Raw genomic sequence first — 19,489 nt, forward strand, 5'->3', positions numbered from 1 at the left:
GAAGACCATCGACTTCAACAGACAAATGGGCAACTCCCTCTATTCCTACCAGTATAGTTTTCCGTCTGATGGGAAAAATTATCCTAAAAGAATTCCTTCTCTAACTAAAATAGAGAAGGGCGAGTCTGTTGTGATCATCTGGGATGAAGTTAAGGAAAAAGATGATGGCCTTGATGTGGAATATTTCGACAAAGGAGATGAAGATATGGTGGGCACTATTTCTATCACACCAACAGAGTATTTGGAAGAATATGAAGGAGATTTGTGAAGATTATGATGTGAAAGATGTAACACCCTACCACATAGAGCTTTACGATTAAGTCATAAAACATAGGTGGTGTGGTATTACGACTTTTAAAACAAAATGTATTTAGGTATAATTTAAAGAAAATGATATTTGAGGAGCCTTGAAGGAATAGTTAAAGCGAATTCGTAAAAATTAAAAGCGCAACACTAACAAATAACGTTGCTTGCGTATGAAGAAAGAATAGGAACACAAACAAAATATATAAACAAGGAGAGTAGAGAGTTAAGGTACAAAATATTCAAGCCTGCCGAGCTCAGCCTACGAAGCTAAGGCTGGCTGGAGGATATTCACATACATATATATATAACCCATAACCCAAAATACACAAAATAAACCTTAGTTCTCTATAAACCATAGCAAGTGTAACAATTAGGCATATTAAATTCACATAGGCATTCCCAATTAACGTACAAGCAAGAAATACAAACATATGCATATGATGTATGCCTGTCCTATGGCTGATGAGTCTCATCTGTCGGTTATCAAGCCAACCCGACAAGTCCGACTGTTAAATCCTGGACTGTCCCTCAACACGCATTCCCAAGAGTCTATGCATAGCTTTTTCTCATTTACATGTATTTCTCATTGGGGGAATCCTTCCCGGAAATTTATAAGTGCCCGGTCACCCTTGTGACGTAGAATTAACAGAGTATCGAGTCTCAATCTGGAGCACGTGATGGCAAGTGACGAGTCCATATTTGACAATATATTTTGGTTTGATTTGAGTGGATTTTATCACATGAACTCACACTTATTCACTAAAATAGCATGCTTTTGAGATTTCTTCCTAAATTGTGCTTAAATGTGAAAACATGCTCTTTTGTGCTTAATTGTAGTTAATTTTATTCACTTTATTCCCATTTGGTGCCCTGATGTATTTGTTAAGTGATTTCAGGTTTCTAAGGCAAGCATGGGTTGGATAAGTGAGGAGAAGAGCATGCAAAAGGGAAGAAACCATGAAGAAATGGGATTTGGAAAGCTGCCAGTCCTGACCTCTCGGTACTAAATTGATCATAACTTGAGCTACAGAGGTCTAAATGAGGCGATTTTAGCGGCATTGGAAAGATAACGTCTGGGACTTCATAATGATATATAATTTCCTATAGTGAACTAAGTTGAAGTGTGCATACGCACATAAGTTGTGCGCACGCACAGGTCTGGATTCAGCAAGTGTACAGACGCACACATCTGTGCATCTGCACAGGTCCCTGCACTTGAGCTCATTAATTGGAAATCGCTGGGGTGAATTCTGAGCCTCCAAAACCCATTCCAACTCATTTTCTGAAGTTATTTAAGGCCAAAGTGAAGAGGAATGAAGGGGGGAGCAATTAAGGCTAGTTTAGCATTATATAGGTTGTTTTCTAGAGAGAGAAGCTCCCCCTCTCTCTAGAATTAGGGTTTTTAGCTTAGTTTCCTTTTAATTTCAGTACTTTAATTCTTGCTTTAGTGTAGTTTCATTTATGTTTCTATGCTTTATTGTCTTTATCTTCTTCATCTCTTTTGTTCTTTTCTCTTTTATGGCAATTTTCATGTTATGAACACTTTTGTTATTTTAATTCTAATTAATGAAAATTTATATTTCCATGTCATTTATTGCTTTCTTTAGTTGTCATTGTCATTTTCTTGATTTTGGTATTTTAGATTTTATTTTTAATGCAATTTTTTAGTTAATATTATTTTATTTTCATGCACACCAAGTGTTTGATAAAATGATTGGCTTAGTTTTCACTTAGTTTTTCTATACGCTTGGCTTGAAATTGATGACTTTGGTGATCCTCGAGTCATTGATGTCCATTCTTGTTTGATATATTAGAGTTATTAGTTGATTTGGTCTCCATTGACTCTATGTGACCCCTTAGTGTTGACATAGGACTTATGGATTAAAATCAACTATGCCTATTTGACTTATCTTCGATGTAAGGTTGACTAAGTAGGATTAACTCTTCATAATCATCATGTGTTTGTGGTTAATGTCTAGGATTGGTAATCTTAGATCTCAATTATTTGCCAAGAGGTTTCTTGCATTTCAATTTTCCATGCTTGGACTTTTATTGCTTGTTTGACTTTTATTTCTTGCATGTTTAATTTTCACACTCTTGGTTGAGAAATTGGTTGTTTGGGTGGAATTGAGTTGTGGAGTCCATTCCGCGTTGTGTGAAGATCAATTACACTAGTCTTTCACTAAGTAATTAGTGAGTTGACTAGGACTTATGCATTGAGATCAATTACACCCTTTGACTAATTCTCAAGGAGGATTGGCTAGTTTGGATTGATTCCACACAATTGCCATATTTGTGATCCACAACTAGGATAGGAAACCTAGATTACCCACTTCTTGCCAAGAGTCTTGTTAGCACTTAATTTCCATTTCCATTGCCTTTACTTGCTTTCCCTTAATTCCTTGCATGCTTATTTACTTCCTTGCTATTTACATTTCTTGATTCTCTTACATTCCCAATCCCCATGCTCTCTCTCATAGCCAATAAATGTATATTTCATTGCAACTCCTAGGGAAGACGACCCGGGATTTAAAACTCCCGGTTATTTTGTATTGAATTTTAACATTTGATTAAGAAAATTCAGTGTTGGTTTGGACTATGCTACCAATGAAGTGATTCTTAGTTTGATTGATTCTAGATCAACAATAATTCTCTCATCAAATTTGGCGCCGTTGCCAGGGAATTGCAATGGTGTATGTTTTTGGCTATTGTTAATATGTTAATATGTAAATAGCTTATTTTTTGGTTGATTGTTCATATGTTGCTTACTTGTTTTTGGCTTTTGTGAATATGTTGATATTGTGAATATATTTCTCTTGTTTGCTTTTTGTTTTTCTTGTTAGGAGCTCATGGATTGTTGGACACTCCACTAAAGCTTGGTGCAATCAATAAAAAATATGGAGACCCAAGCATTGTTAGAGCTTCTCAATAAAGTCCAACTTAAGGACTCTAAATAGATGTGCTAGGTGGCAGACACCCCACCATGGTAACACCTTTCCAACCCTTTCTTTGTACATAGTTTTAATTTATTGCATCTTGTTACTTGTAGATAGCTTAGGTTTAGTTTAATTTCAAGCTTAATATGATTAGATTTTAGTTTAGATCATGTGTTTTTGATGAATAATATGTTTTGGGGTTGAAAAGCTATTTTGGACATCAAGTTTGGTGCCTTAAAGCACTAAAAATTTTGAGAAAAACAGAGCATGTGCGTGCGCACACACCTGTGCGTACGCACACAACCCCATTTTTCGCATTCTGTGTGCGCGCACCCGCCTGTGCACGCGCACACCATCTTTTGCACCCTCTGTTGGGAGCGTTTGCATGCCTTGTGCGTCTGCACCCTCTCCTTTTTGCCTTTTGGAGCATCTCTTCAACCCCAGATTGAGTGCATGCACAGAGGACCGTGCAACGTTTAAGTGTGGGGGAGGATCCGCGAATTTGGGGCGTAACTTTCTCTTTCTTAACACTTTGTATTATTTTTTATTTTTGATAGTTATATTTTTGTGAATATTTGTTAGTATTTTATTGCATTATACTTTGCTTAGTTTGCTTGTATATATCTTAGTTTGTTTATAGTTTTATTTTAGTAAATATTTGCATTTGCATGTTGCTTGGTAGAGTAAATAAGTTTGGTAAAACAACAAAGAATTTTCAAGAAATCTCCTTTTTGGGCATTCCATTGATTGGATTTGAAAAATTTTTTTGAACTTGCTTGAAGTATCTTTTATATGGAACATAGAAAAGAGCTTGAATAAATACCAAGTGAGATTTGAGCTTTAATTGTGTGGTTGCATATTTTCAACCACAAATTTTGTTCTTGTGTGTTATACTCCTTTTATGATTGTAATCTTAGATTTGCTTGAATCTTTATGTCCTATATTTGATGTTTTGAATGCATTTAGTATGATTGAGGCATTTTTTTGAATTTGAACTCACTAACCCATATGGCCAACCCTTACATCTACCTTTGCAAACCACTTTTGAGCCTTCTAATTCCCCTTTGTTCTCATTATAAGCACATCATTCACCCTAGGTGAAAAACCATTTATGACCATGAATTGTATCTTTGATTAGTTTGGGTTTGAGTGTGTGTGTGAATCAAGTGTGGGGGGAATTTGTGGAAAGACATTGGTAGTTTGTTTACTTTGGGTGTTCATTGAGAATATTTAGAAAAATGGGTGATCACTCATGCATCATTACTTGAAACATATGCATCTCTCTTATATAATAAAAGAAAAAAATTATAGTGTACATATTGTGTTTAAAAAAAAGATAGAGAAAAGAAAAGAAAAGAAATGACAATAAGAATGTAAATAAGAGATGCATATGTGGTTGAATTGAAAAGAAGCATGCATGAGTGAATGTGAGAAAGGGATAAATGGGTAGTTAGGTTGTTTTGTTATGTATATAGGATGATATAGGATTAGGTAGGATACTTGAGCTAATCAAAGATCCAATCTATTAGCCCACTTAACCATATTAATCCTACCCTTACCTAAGCCCCATTACAACCCACAAAAGTCCTCATGATATTTGCATTCATGCATCAATTGTTAGTTGATTGTTAGACGACTTGCAAATTCTTGAGAAACATGATTAAAGGAGGATTGAGTGATTAAGCCCTAAACACTGAGCGATTAGAGTGTAAAGACATTTGGTGAGGGGTTCAATTGCTCAATTCTATGTTTCCGTTGCTAACCTTATGTCTTCTTGCAAGTTGTTGAAATGAAATTTGAAAACTTCAAATCAAATCTTTGAACATTGATTATATTGCTATATTTTCTTTGTCTTAGCCCTAAGTTTCTACTTTGGATTGATTGAGATTCTTTTGTTTGTTTTTGACAAACTCAATAGGAATCATATTGTAAATATAGGTAGATAGCATTTAGTATAGTTGCATGCATATAAGTAGTTGCATTAAATAAATTATTTCCCCTTCATTCATCCCTTTTGGTTGTGTTTAGCATGAGGACATGCTATTGTTTAAGTGTAGGGGAGTTGATGAGTTCATATTTGACGATATATTTTGGTTTGATTTGAGTGGATTTTATCACATGAACTCATACTTATTCACTAAAATAGCATGATTTTGAGATTTCTTCCTAAATTGTGTTTAAATGTGAAAACATGCTCTTTTGTGCTTAATTTTAGTTATTTTATTCATTTTAATCCCATTTGGTGCCTTGATGTATTTATTAAGTGATTTCAGATTTCTAAGGCAAGCATGGGTTGGATAAGTGAGGAGAAGAGCATGCAAAAGGGAAGAAACCATGAAGAAATGGGATTTGCAAAGCTGCCAGTCCTGACCTCTCAGTACTAAATTGATCATAACTTGAGTTACAGAGGTCCAAATGAGGTGGTTTTAGCAACATTGGAAAGCTAATATCTGGAGCTTTGAAAAGATATATAATTTGCTATAGTGGACTAAGTTGAAGTGTGTGTACACACACAATTTGTGCGAAAGCACAGGTCAGAATTCAGCAAGTGTGCGGACGCACACATCTGTGCGTCCGCACAGTCCTTGCACGTGAGCTCATTAATTGGAAATCACTGGGGCGAATTCTGGGCCTCCAAAACCCAGTCCAACACCTTTTCTGAAGCTAGTTAAGGCCAAAGTGAAGAGGAATGAAGGGGGGAGCAATTAGGGTTACTTTAGCATTATGTAGGTTATTTTCTAGAGAGAGAATCTCCCCCCCTCTCTCTAGAATTAAGGATTTTAGCTTAGTTTCCTTTTAATTTCAGCACTTTAATTCTTGCTTTAGTGTAGTTTCATTTATGTTTCTATGCTTTATTGTCTTTATCTTCTTCATCTCTTTTGTTCTTTTCTCTTTTATGGCAATTTTCATGTTATGAACACTTTTGTTATTTTAATTCTAATTAATGCAAATTTATGTTTCCATGTCATTTATTGCTTTCTTTAGTTGTCATTGTCATTTTCTTGCTTTTGGTATTTTAGATTTTATTTTTAATGCAATTTAATATTATTTTATTTTCATGCACACCAAGTGTTTGATAAAATGCTTGGCTTAGTTTTCACTTAGTTTTTCTACACTCTTGGCTTGAAATTGATGACTTTGGTGATCCTTGAGTCATTGATGTCCATTCTTGTTTGATATATTAGAGTAGCTAGTTGATTTGGTCTCCATTGACTCTATGTGACCCCTTAGTATTGACATAGGACTTATGGATTAAAATCAACTATGCCTATTTGACTTATCTTCGATGTAAGGTTGACTAAGTAGGATTAACTCTTCATAATCATCATGTGTTTATGGTTAATATCTAGGATAGGTAACCTTAGCTCTCAATTACTTGCCAAGAGGTTTCTTGCATTTCAATTTTCCATGCTTTGACTTTTATTGCTTGTTTGACTTTTATTTCGTGCATGTTTAATTTTCACAGTCTTGGTTGAGAAATTGGTTGTTTGGATGGAATTGAGTTGTGGATGTCCATTCCGCGTTGTGTGAGGATAGTTAACTGGTTTGGTTTCCATTAACGCTAGTCTTTCACTAAGTAATTAGTGAGTTGACTAGGACTTATGGATTGAGATCAATTACACCCTTTGACTAATTCTCAAGGAGGATTGACTAGTTTGGATTGATTCCACACAATTGCCATGTTTGTGGTCCACAACTAGGATAGGAAACCTAGATTACCCACTTCTTGCCAAGAGACTTGTTAGCACTTAATTTGCATTTCCATTGCCTTTACTTGCTTTCCCTTAATTCCTTTCATGCTTATTTACTTCCTTACTATTTACATTTCTTGCTTCTCTTGCATTCCCAATCCCCATGCTCTCTCTCATAGCCAATAAATGTACATTTCATTGCAACTCCTAGGGAAGACGACCTGGGATTTAAAACACCTGGTTATTTTGTATTGAATTTTAACATTTGATTAAGAGAATTCATTATTGGTTTGGACTACGCTACCAATGAAGTGATTCTTATTTTGATTGATTCTAGATCAACAATAATTCTCTCATCAGCAAGCCACTGCTCTTTACTCAGAAAAACTCGTACCTTAGATAACAAAAGTGCGTAAGCCTCATTTTCATTCATATTCATTTATAATCATTTCGTAATCATTCATTATAGCCATAACATCACATATACATCATATCTCTACACTCTTCATACATAATTCATCATATTACAAGCTTACTTCACCTCCAAGTTACCACCCCTTCCTAACTTCACCTCACCACTAAGCATACAACTAAGGTTTAGGGGCTAAAAGAGTAAAACTAGAAGTTTACAGGTTCAAAATTGGGTTTTAAAACATAAAATTCAATTTGATAAAAATAGGGACTTCACATACGCGTCACATGGTTCACGTACGCAGGGACTGTGTTTTGCTTTGCTCACGTACGCATGCATTTTGCTCGCGTACGCAAAACACCAAACCCGAAGGGAATGGCCGCGTTGCGTGCAAGTGTTCGCGTACGCAACCCCTCAGAAACCCATTGCTCGCGTATGCATGCACCTGCTTGCATACGTGAGACACCAAACCCAAAAGGAATGGCCACGTCGCGTGCAGGTGGTCGCGTACACAAATTCTGTAGGGTTGCGAATTGGCTAAGTGCTGCAAAATTTCAGTTTTGTACACCAAACATCTGACGTGCATAACTCTTTGTTTTAAAATATTTTTCTTCTATTCTTCAAATGGTGTAAACCTCACGGATCCAATTTTCATATGAGATAATTTTGAAAACATTTGGGGGTCCAGAAACCAAGTTATAGCTCGTCGAAGTTTGGCAAAAAATCAAGTTTTCACAAAAATTCTCGAACATTTATTTTCACCAAATCAAAACTCAATACCAACATTCTATACTTATAAACAGCACCAAAACATACCATTTATAGCAACACATCCCCACATTCTACCACAACCAATCATACCTCAATTTTGAATACATTTCATTCCAAAGTTTTCAATCATACCAACACAATCATCAACATTCATATATCCACATCTAATATTCTCATCTATCACCATCAGATTCATCATTCATCAATATTTTCATCACACCAACTACATTAATATCATAAATCATTCAATTTATCATGCCTCATCAATTCAACATACATTGTCTGTAAGAGACGGAGTTTTCTCGAAAAATTGTTTTAATAAAAAATAAAAATTTTTGTGCCCGAAATAGATTCAAAATTTAGAAGTTTTAAATTGAATATAAAAAGGTAAAATTTGATTTCAATGGATTTTTCTGAGCTAGAAAATATATCTGTTTTGAAAAGTTTTTGTAAAAATGCGTACTGGCACTTAAGTTGGCAGTATCGGTTCTAGTCTATCCAGTACCACGTATTTTGAAAAATAAGATTTTGAAAAAAATTGATTTATTGTTTTAAAAGGACAAAATAATTTAGAATTGAAAACCAGGCACTAATCTTAAAGGTTTTGGCCCAAAGTGGGCCAAACGGGCTAAAAATACTAACGAGTTGGACTGGGCCCAAACCGGACCCAAGGCCCAACATATATAAGGCCAATTAATGAGCATTCAGCTCATTAATGACCTAACTTGAGAGAGAGAGGCGCAGATTTGAGATGAGAGGAGAAGAAGGGAATGGCACTATTCATCCTCCACTTCTGGAAGCTATATCTTGAGTTACGGAGCTTCGATTGACGAGCCGTTTACGGCCATGCGAAGCTCTTGACGAGCTCTTCCTTTCTATCTAGGCTTTGTTGGTAAGATCTATCATTTCACGCCCGAGTTTTCTTTCCGAAGTTTCTGTGCGTTTGTGGGTTGGGATTTTGAGTAAGTTTTGTGGTTTTGCTTGTTTATGTGATCTCTAGTAGCGAGTAATTGTTGGATTTTACCCCTAATCTTGTTGGGTAAGATAAGGTTTCACTAAATCCTTATTTTTAGTTGTTTTGTGTATCTTAGGTTTTGATTTTGGTGATATATGTGTTGTTAGTTTGAGCTTTGGTGTTTGTTGGAGTTGGTTGAGCCTTTGGATCAAGTTTGGTGGCTTCGTTTTGGTGTTTGGTGCATTTGAGAATCGACCAAGGTATAGTTTCAGTTTCTTTTATGTAATATGTAATGTTTCTAAAAAACTTAGGCTAGTTGACCCTAAGATAGGATTGAATGATATGTGTGTATGAATAATTATATGTGAATTGATGTTAATTGTTGGTGTATGGGATTATTGTAGTTGATGATGATTGTTGGAGATTATTGGTGTTGATGAGTATTGGTGATGATTATTTATATTGATGAATAATGAGAATTTTGAGAATTTAAGGTGATGAGTTAATGTAAAATGTTTATGGTGGTTTGGAATAAAGGATATTGATGATTATGATGTTTGATGACATATATTGATGATGATTTTTTATTGTTGGTTATTGTGGTTGTTGAGGATTGTTGAGTATTATTGGTGTTGATGAGTTTTGTGATGGATTTGGTTAATGATGGATATGGTTTGATAATGATTATAAGAATTTATGAGGATTTGTTTTGGTAGTTGAGGTTGTTGTTAATTGATTATGATTATGAGTGTGGATTTATGATTAAATGGGAAATTATGGATTGGTAGTGAGGTATGGTATAATGGTTGAGTAATTTAGGTGAAGTTGAGGAGAATGATAGGAAATGGTAAGATATTGCATGTGGTAGTGGTTTATGATGATTGAACAGGTTTGGACTGGGTTTTGATTTGAAGGTTGGTTGGATTGGAAGTTTTGTGGGTTTTGGTAAAAGTTAGTTTTTGGTGAACTTTGTTCGATCATAACTTTTGCCTCATTTTTCAAAATTGATTGGAACTAGTTTGAAATTAAAGCTTATTGAAAACCCTTCAATTTGATATAAAGTTTGTAAAATTTGGGTTTTTGTAGAGGGAGTTATGATCATTCAAAGTTGGTGTTGAAAATCTGAAATTCTGCAAAGTTGCAAAATTTTGTGATTTTTGGTATGTGCGCACGCACAACCCTGCAGAATTTTAAACATGTGCGCACGCACAGACCTGTGCGTACACACACGCAAGAGAAGGCTTCCTGGTTTGAGCGCTAGCACAGCTGGTGCGCGCGCATATCCAATGAGGATTTACAATCTGTGCGTACGCATAGCCCTGTGCGCACGCACACATTGAGAAGGTCATTCTATTGGGGGCGCTCGCACGCCTTGTGCGAGCAAACAGAATTGCAAAATTTGGTACCTGTGCTTACGCACACCCCTATGCGTACACACACGTTTTAAAAAACTTCTCTTGGGCTTGTGCACACACACGCCCTATTTCTCAAACTTAAACTTTTTTTTCAATTGTTTCACCTTTCTAATAAGCTTGTAAGCTTCTGTGACACCATTTTAAGACTCTTGGGCTTGTTTTCGAGTATCAGGTATGTGAAAGGTCCTAAGAGGATTCTATTTGGTAATTCTTTGAAAAGTTAGCAAACAGAAGTTTAGGCTTCTGATGTACTAAGGATGAGTTTGGTTGGGAGAGAAGGAAGAGTAGTGAACTTGATGATTACTGACAGTGAAATTGAGAAATTGATGAACTAATGAGTTCCGAATGAAATTAAGAACTGACGATGGTTATTATGAGCTTAATGGATATGGAAGGAAAGTGTGCATGGCCTATAACCCTGGGGTAGCAAATTTCTCTGCTGCATGAGTAGATGTTATTGAAAGCGATTGAGATGAGAAATGGTAATGTTTGGTGATGATTTGAGGATGAAGAAGGTATTGGATTGTTAAGAGTGTTCGGGGCCTATATCCCCGGCATAGCAAATTTCTCTGCTGCATGACTAGTTGTTGTTGAGAGTGTGCGGGGCCTATATCCTAGGCATGGCAGATTGTTCTGCTGCATGATTTGTTGTGGTTATTTCTTTCTCTACTGCAGGAAGTGTGCGGGGCCTATATCCTTGGTGTAGTAGACTACCTACTACATGAGTGTGCAGAGCACTATATCTCTGACGTAGCAGATTCGCTACTGCATGAGTATGCAGTACACTATATCTCTGGCGTGGCAGAAAAGGCTACATCCGGGAGGATGTGTCGGGTTAGCATTTACGGACCAACAAGTGATATCACAAGCCAATAGAATAGACATTCATCATATGCATCTTCTATGTGCTTGCTTGCTTTGATTACTTGAGTTTGCCTAATTGTGTAATATGCCTACTTGCTTCTTGAATTACTTGCTATATATGAATATTACTTGTGTATTACTTGTTTACATTATCTGTGGTTGTCTGGTGCTGAGGAGGTTAGGTAGGTGTTGGCGCGGGGATCGCACGGAGGGTAGGTTTGTGAAGGCTGTGGGATAGCGGGATTAGTATTAGTTAGAAATTCCCTAAGTTTAGATGACCCTGTTTATGGTTTAAGGTTTACGTTATTTATTTATTTTACTTTAAGCTTGAATATCGGTTTGGTGTGAAGTTATAGGATTGCCTTCGGCGTCCCGGGGCCTTACATCTTACATATTGGGCACTATTACCATACTGAGAACCTCCGGTTCTCATTCCATACTTTGTTGTTGTTTTTCAGATGCAGAACGTAATTCACCTTGGTGAAATTGTGGATATGGTGACAGAGTGGAGTATGGTTCCTCCTTGGTTTATTTCTGTTTTACTTGTAGTAGTTACTCTCACATCTTTTTGTGTATTTATCTTTATGGCCTTAGAGGCTTACTTAAGAGATAAGTGTATAAGCTGTTTTAAATTCCAAAACTCTGTATTTCTTTTATTTGTTACTAGTCGGCTTAAACTCCGCAAGCTGCGGCTAGTTCTCCACGATTATAATGTATCTTTATATATGTTTTATTCTTTTACATCTAAACCCTAAGTCTTGTGCATTAGCTTCGTGTGAACATTTCACGCCTTTGTAATTCTGTTTTGAGCTTCATCCTTCATCGGGCTTCTAGAATATATATTATTTCCTTTTGTATAAATATGTATAAGCCTTAGAACTGTCGTAACCTCTGATTAACCTTTACCTTACGGCTAGAGGTAAGACTTAGGGTAATTGGGGTGTTACATTGTCAACTAAAACTACCAATCAAGCTCCAAAATTCATACTTCAACTTATCCTAGGTCGTCTAGCCTAAGTTTTTTCAAAATATTATATATTATATATGAGAAACCAAAACCATACCTCGGCCGATTTCCTCATATAACCCAAAAACAACTCAATTAGGCAAGATCCAAGTCTCGACCACCAAAATTCAACACCCAAGCTCCCACTCAAGCTTCCAATATTCACAATTATGCTCCAATTCACATATATACACTACCTAATTCACATTGCCACATTTAAATATACTAACTTAATACTCAAGCACTATTAATTAAGAGATTCACTAGAGTTTTGAGGATCCTTACCTTGTATGTGTCTCAATCAAACAAAAAGCCGCTAATTCCTCAAGCTATTCGGACCCTATAACATCAAAAATCAAAAGATCTCAACACCTCACCACATTAAAATTTTGAAACTGGGAAAAGAGGAATTAAAAATGAAAACATGACTTTCTTACCTAATTATATACCAGACTTAGTAGAGCTCGATGCCGCAGACGCGTGACCACAAACAGTGCGGCAATCGGAGCTCGGAGCGAGAAGCTATGGAAGCTTGAATGAAATCCAAGGGTTTGAGTTTCTTTCCCTTGTTCTTCCCATCAACGTGTTTCTCTTGATTTGGGGAGGAATGAGCTGAAGCTCATTGTGTTAGTAGAGTGTGGGTTGGACCTTGGGCTCAATACGGGTCCGTTTGTCCGATTTGACCCAATTTTGAGCTAAATTCTTTAAAATGAGTGTCAAAATTCTTATTTTAATTAGCAAGTTGATCGAAGATACACACTAAATATATAGTGTTGTGATTGAAGTAATGAAAAAGGTCAGTATTTAAAGTAGTTAAAGGCAGTTACTTTATTATAATATAGTTAAAACAATTACGCTTATATTTTTTCTGCATGAGAAGCACGTGATGGAATTGGACTGGGTGAAAAAAGGCTTATAAATAAACAAAGTCGGAAAGGATTAAGGGTTAAAATTTATTTTCAGAAAAAATACTCTTGCAATTTTTTATCCCAGAGATATTTTGATCTTATTCAGAGTTTACATTTTTCTATAGGATTCCTTCCACTATTTACATTTTTTTTTCTTTTTGCACATTTACTTTCTTTGCAAAGTTTTTTATTTCTTTACTTTCTATATTTATGCATTGTATTTGAATTAAAAATTCTCTGAGCATGTCAGAGGCATTTTATTAATTTAAGTCAGTTTTATTTCGTAATCTTTGGTTTCTTTTAAATTTCTTTTCATTTCAGTCTTTTCAATTTTTTTTCATTTCCATTTCAAGTTTTTTCTTTTTATGTTTAAATTAGAATTTTAAGTGCACAATTCGAAACTGATACTTATAAAAAAGAGTAGATTTCACTCCTAAATCACTAGATATCAAACCAACTCAAATTTATTAAAAATATGCATAACAATATTTAAAAGACAATTTTAAATTTAACCAAGTTAGAGACTTCATTTTCTGTCTTAGGAAAAAAAAGGACTACTACTAATTAAAAAAGTTTATTCAAACACAAACACATTTTAGTTACATTAATTATTTTCACTACTTATATATAAAGCACAACTTCAGTTAAGTCATGTTCAACTATTTGAGTCTTCACTACTTAATTATGGACTGAAGGGATTTTTGGTACATAAAGTCATAGTTATAGTTTCGTGAAAGAAAAGCTTATATTTGAGTCTTCACCATATCTAATCATTTTTTTTTTCTGGTCTAAATTGAATACTTTGACCTGCTTATGATGAAACCATTCTTGTTGATTTTACTATTTGTAGTATTGATTATAAATTAACCACAAGCGTGAGCATAGGTGCTTTCTTTATATGATGAGTATAATTAGGATGATGCTCATAGATTGGTCGAAATTAAAGTTGAAACAAAACAGGATTATGTAGTCACTGTTTACATCAACCCTGTTCATAAATTCTATTTTGGTCTCAATTATTATATCCAATCAATAGGATAAAAGTATGATGACTTTAATTAAATAATAAATAAATCATCTAGTTTATCATTCGGTACGGTTGAACTAATTGTGAATCAGACTTTTTTTAGTTCAAGTATATTAGTTTCTTGTTCATTTAAAAAATCATCGACAAAAACATATTTGACTGACCACCATTTCAAATATGTATTCTATAGTTGCTGAACCCTAATCTGCCAACTATTATTCAATTTTTTTAGTTAATATCTGTTAATTTTTAAAAATTATTTTTATTTAAAATTTAAATTCTAAATTCTAAATTCTAAATTTTTAAAAAATAGAATGACTAATTAAAAATTAATTCCCTAGACTTGTTCTATTAAAAATTCACCATTTGATATGATCTCAACTAATGCCCTTACTATCTAAGATAAGATTTAAATTTTGCTAATAATAATAATAATAATAATAATAATAATAATAATATATGAAGTTCAAAAGGCTAAAGTGCATGGAGATTGTGTTTGTAATTATATATTTTTTGATGATTAATGATGTTCAACGAAGATTAGTGCTGACTAAACATCCATGTTGGCGCAAAGAATGCAAATGATTATTTGCATAATAATCAACGAAAGAAAAGCAATAAGGGCAGATAGCGGAGTTAAATTCTTGAATGCAACACATTGGTCATATTCATGCACCTAAATTATCAGTGTGATTGGTCCCATACACATGATTTCAAAGGGCATTATCTTATCGCACAAAAGAAAGAACCTTTTTGACATTGAAACTTACCCACTCTATATATATGCATGGAATTTCATTTTTCATCATACTAACATATATATACACAATTCAATTTATCACTTTAAAGAAAGTATTTTACATGCATGGTTTTAGAGAACATTTAATTAGGGTTTAGGGTCTCTATTTAATTTGTGAAAACATTTAAGGTTTTTTCTGTTTTTCAAAAATTTTTTAAAGGAAAAATATGAAAACAGGAAAACATGTTTTATAATTTTTTCTTCAACTTACAAAAGAACACTAAAAAAGAAAAATTACATAAGTGCAAAAATTAAGAAAAAAATTACAATAAGAATATATCAAAATTAGAACATAATAATATATTAGTATATATGCTCAATCGGCAAACGCCGCTGAGACATGTAATCAAAGCATTTTTTAGGTCACTGCACACGTGCTAGTATCCATTTCACCAACTTATATATATTTACTTGCATGACTTGAGGAATATATTTATTATTTAATTAAAATTAATATGTACCTCTAAATACACGGCATATGCCTTGACAGCTACTTATATATATATATATATATATATATATATATATATATATATATATATATATATATATATATATATATTACACTACTATTTACAAAACTTTTATTAGAAATTAAATGATGGATTGAACAATATGCGGCTTGCCAAAGGTCTTATCTTACATTTGGTCTAGTTTGGTTTGATATGTTATAAAATAGATTCAGCTCTATATTATTTTAAAAACTTAAATTAGTAAATAGATCATATTTAAATTTATAAATTAATATAATTTATTTGTTAGTCTCTATTTAAATTTGTTAAAATATAAATATATAAATATTTTTTATGATTAAAAATTTATTAGATTTATTATTATACTTTATTATAAGTATCTTTTATATTTAAATACTTTAAAAAATTTAGATATTAATATTACATAAGTAATATTTAAAATTTTAACTTAAAAAAATGTTATACTTTTTAATCGAATTCAAATTAAACCAGACTTAATAATAGACTAAACTTAATATTTGTCATATTTTTAAACAAGTATGAGAGAGCAATCTTTTTTATAACTGTGATCATAAAATCTTTTAGGCTACTTTTTTTTTTAAAAAATCGTGATTATAGGTATAACTTTTTTTTATTATTTTAAAAATCGTGAACATAGAAAATTTATAATCACGATTTTTCATCGGAACTAAAAAAACCGTGACATAGAGCCAAAATATTCTAGTAAAACTTGAGTAGGTTGGGTGGCGATAGATACCAAGTGGTTCTTTTAGGGGCCAGGAATTCTGATAAGGGTGCCAAGTTCTTTGACTTGAGTAAAACTTGTTTTGCTTATTTTCACCCTATTCATAATTATTTCTTTGTATAATTCTTTTATCCTAATCACACACACAGATATATATTTTGAATAATGTTATATATTTAAATATTTTTATTAATTAAATTTAATTAAATTAGTTTAATATAATAAAAATTAGTTATAATTAATATTATTTTAAATCTTATTATTTAAAATTTGATTAGATTTGGTTCATAAAAAAATTTAAATATGTAGTATTATTCATATATTTTTTGAAATTTAAAAATGTTTAATACATACAGTTTTTATGTATATTTAAATCCGCATCATAAATCATAAATACTTTCTTAATATGTGCAAAATAAAATTACTAGTATTTAATCGCATCTTTATTGAAGTCTAATATCGTAGAATTTGGGTAAAAAAATATTTATAAATGTGCGATAAATGAAATCTAAATTCAATAAACCTCGTATAAAATTATAAATAGACACAAACCAACCCGACAGGCTTCACAAATCACAAACCTTGAATCGAGGCTACTAGGTCTAACTTATTAAAGTAAATATATATTTTCAAATACCTTTGTGCCTGGTCTTATTTCTAAGATTGCTTAACAAACTGTTTGACCAAATTTCACCCTTAATTTACCTACTGTCTTAACAGTTGCATTCTATCGCTACTGAAAAACAAAAATCATTGGCATTTCCTACTCAACACAATCCAATCTTCTGTACCCTTCTACAAAGCATTATGCATGTCTATAATTTTTCTAAAAGAAAAATGTTTAATTAAAATTGTGATGAAGCTATCACCCCATCCAGGCCCCCATTAAAGTTGAGATGATATGATGTGGGATTTGATTTGACTTTATTAAATTATATAAGTTAAAAAAGGAGCTGGTTATATTCTTAGATTGACATTTAATGCGTCCAACATATCATAGAAGTTATTTATCTAAAAAATACTTATTTTAAGAATTATTTAAACTATTATTTAAATAAATGATTATATAACTATCATTTTCTTATTAAACCTTAGTTTATAGAAGTAAAACTTACACATATAACTTAGAAATACACATTATTATGCCTTGTCTTGAAAATTTTAAAGGTGGCCAGTTATTTTCAAATCTCTGGTCCATTGAATGTAACAAACTCACAACAGTAGATTTGATTTAAACATTTGAACAGTAATTAGAATGCATAGCACGAAAATGGAGCAATCATTAGTCATAGTCCATAAATAGGCTTATATAGGAAACGGAAAGGTTTGAACAGAAAATTCAAGAACGGGGTATACAAAACAAAAGGATAAGTCTAGTTAGATACCAAGTTAGAGAAACCTCATCAATCAATAATACATGTAACTTTATTTTTTTTTTAAAATGAAAAAAAAAATAAAAAAAAGGGTTACTAATATGTGTTTGGCTCCAGATATAAATCTGAAATAAATGTAAAAAATGGAAAAGGGGTCGGAGATGAAACGTGGCTATCACGGATTTAGTCACCTGATTAAAAGAAATTCTTGTACACTTTTATAATATATTTAACGTGTACCTAAACTTAAATGTATCTATATATAATAACTTTTTAATGTATTATAAGAGTTAAAAATTATAGTAAGTTATACTATTTAGAGTACAGAGTACACTTATAAACCTACTTAAATTGGTCGAGTGATTAATTTACTCGTCCGTTAAAATAAATATCGAAAATTTAAATCTTATTTTGTGTATACAATAATTTGTTAGTCAATAATAAATTTTTAAATAAAATTTAAATCTTCAATAAATTAATTTTGGCCAGTTAAATTGAGAATACTATTAAAAATATATAAAAAAAATACAATCTATAATTTCTCTTAGCAAATTTTTAGCTGCTTTGAATGAGATTCTAATTACTATTCAAATTTTACGAAATTACATTATGTTTGGAGCCGTATCCAAAACTATAGTAAGAATAAATAATACATTAATATTGTGATTTTTTAATCCATTATTTAATATATTCTCAAATATTTTCAATTAATATTCGAGGGTCAAAGAAAGCGTTGAGAGACATGTGAATGTGAGTGCAAAAAGAAAAGGGTTAAAGGTCTTTCATTCACAATACAATATACAATGCATGGTCCCCTACTATTAGGTTGAGTGGTTCAAAGTGGCACTCCTTTTTTTTTTTTCTTTTTTGAAGTAAGCAAGTACTGCATAGTAAGTAGAGTTAGGGCATGTGTGTAAATCAGCATGCGAGAACTATGTTAACCCCACCAATAATCACCTCGCAGCTACTTCATTCCAACATTGCCCCTTACCTTCCACCCTTTTACAATGCAAATCCTAATTCTTTTTTTCATGATTGAAATTATATAATGTTAATATATATATTGGTCTAGATTTTTGGATATTATTAGTCTATTTTAGATTTCTGTTAAAAATTTAATAATTTATGTATCATCTTTTTATCAATTTTAGAGGAAATGATATTATCATGATATAATATTAAAACTTTTATGATTAAAAGATCTAGAATTTAAACTTTATTATTTCTTAAAAAAAATAATAAAGTAAAACAAATATAAAGAAAAAATAGAACTTATACAAAAAATTCACACAAACTCAAAAAAAAATTCTTACGTGAACCTTTTTTATAATCACATTTATTTCAATTTTTCGACACATTTTAAAAAAACGTGTCAAAAAATGAATTTTTTTGAATATACAAAACAACTTCATAAGTTTTACTGTTGTATCTTAGATGACAGATTATAATAACCATAAAAAAATCTTTTTAGATAACAAGTCTATGCAATATTTGAACATACTTATATATATAATAAGATGTGAGGACTCATAAATAAGTGAATATATCTTAAAATATATTAGATTCATTTTAATTATAAGGAGTAGTCGCATCATTCTCTCCTTTTTCCCAATAAACTCTAATACCTTCTTCTTGGTTGATATATCTTTTTGAGAAGGATAGGGCAGGGTGCAAAATTTCAGAGACCCACTTTATGATTAAGTACTAGTAATAATAAGAGGGCTACTTTGCAAAAAGACTAATAATTATTTAAGAAACTAGGACCATATCTCATGGGAAGTGATTGTGGTATGAAAGGGTGGGACAT

This window comes from Arachis hypogaea, chromosome 4 (genome assembly GCF_003086295.3).
Source record: "Arachis hypogaea cultivar Tifrunner chromosome 4, arahy.Tifrunner.gnm2.J5K5, whole genome shotgun sequence".
NCBI classification, from domain to species: Eukaryota; Viridiplantae; Streptophyta; class Magnoliopsida; order Fabales; family Fabaceae; genus Arachis; species Arachis hypogaea.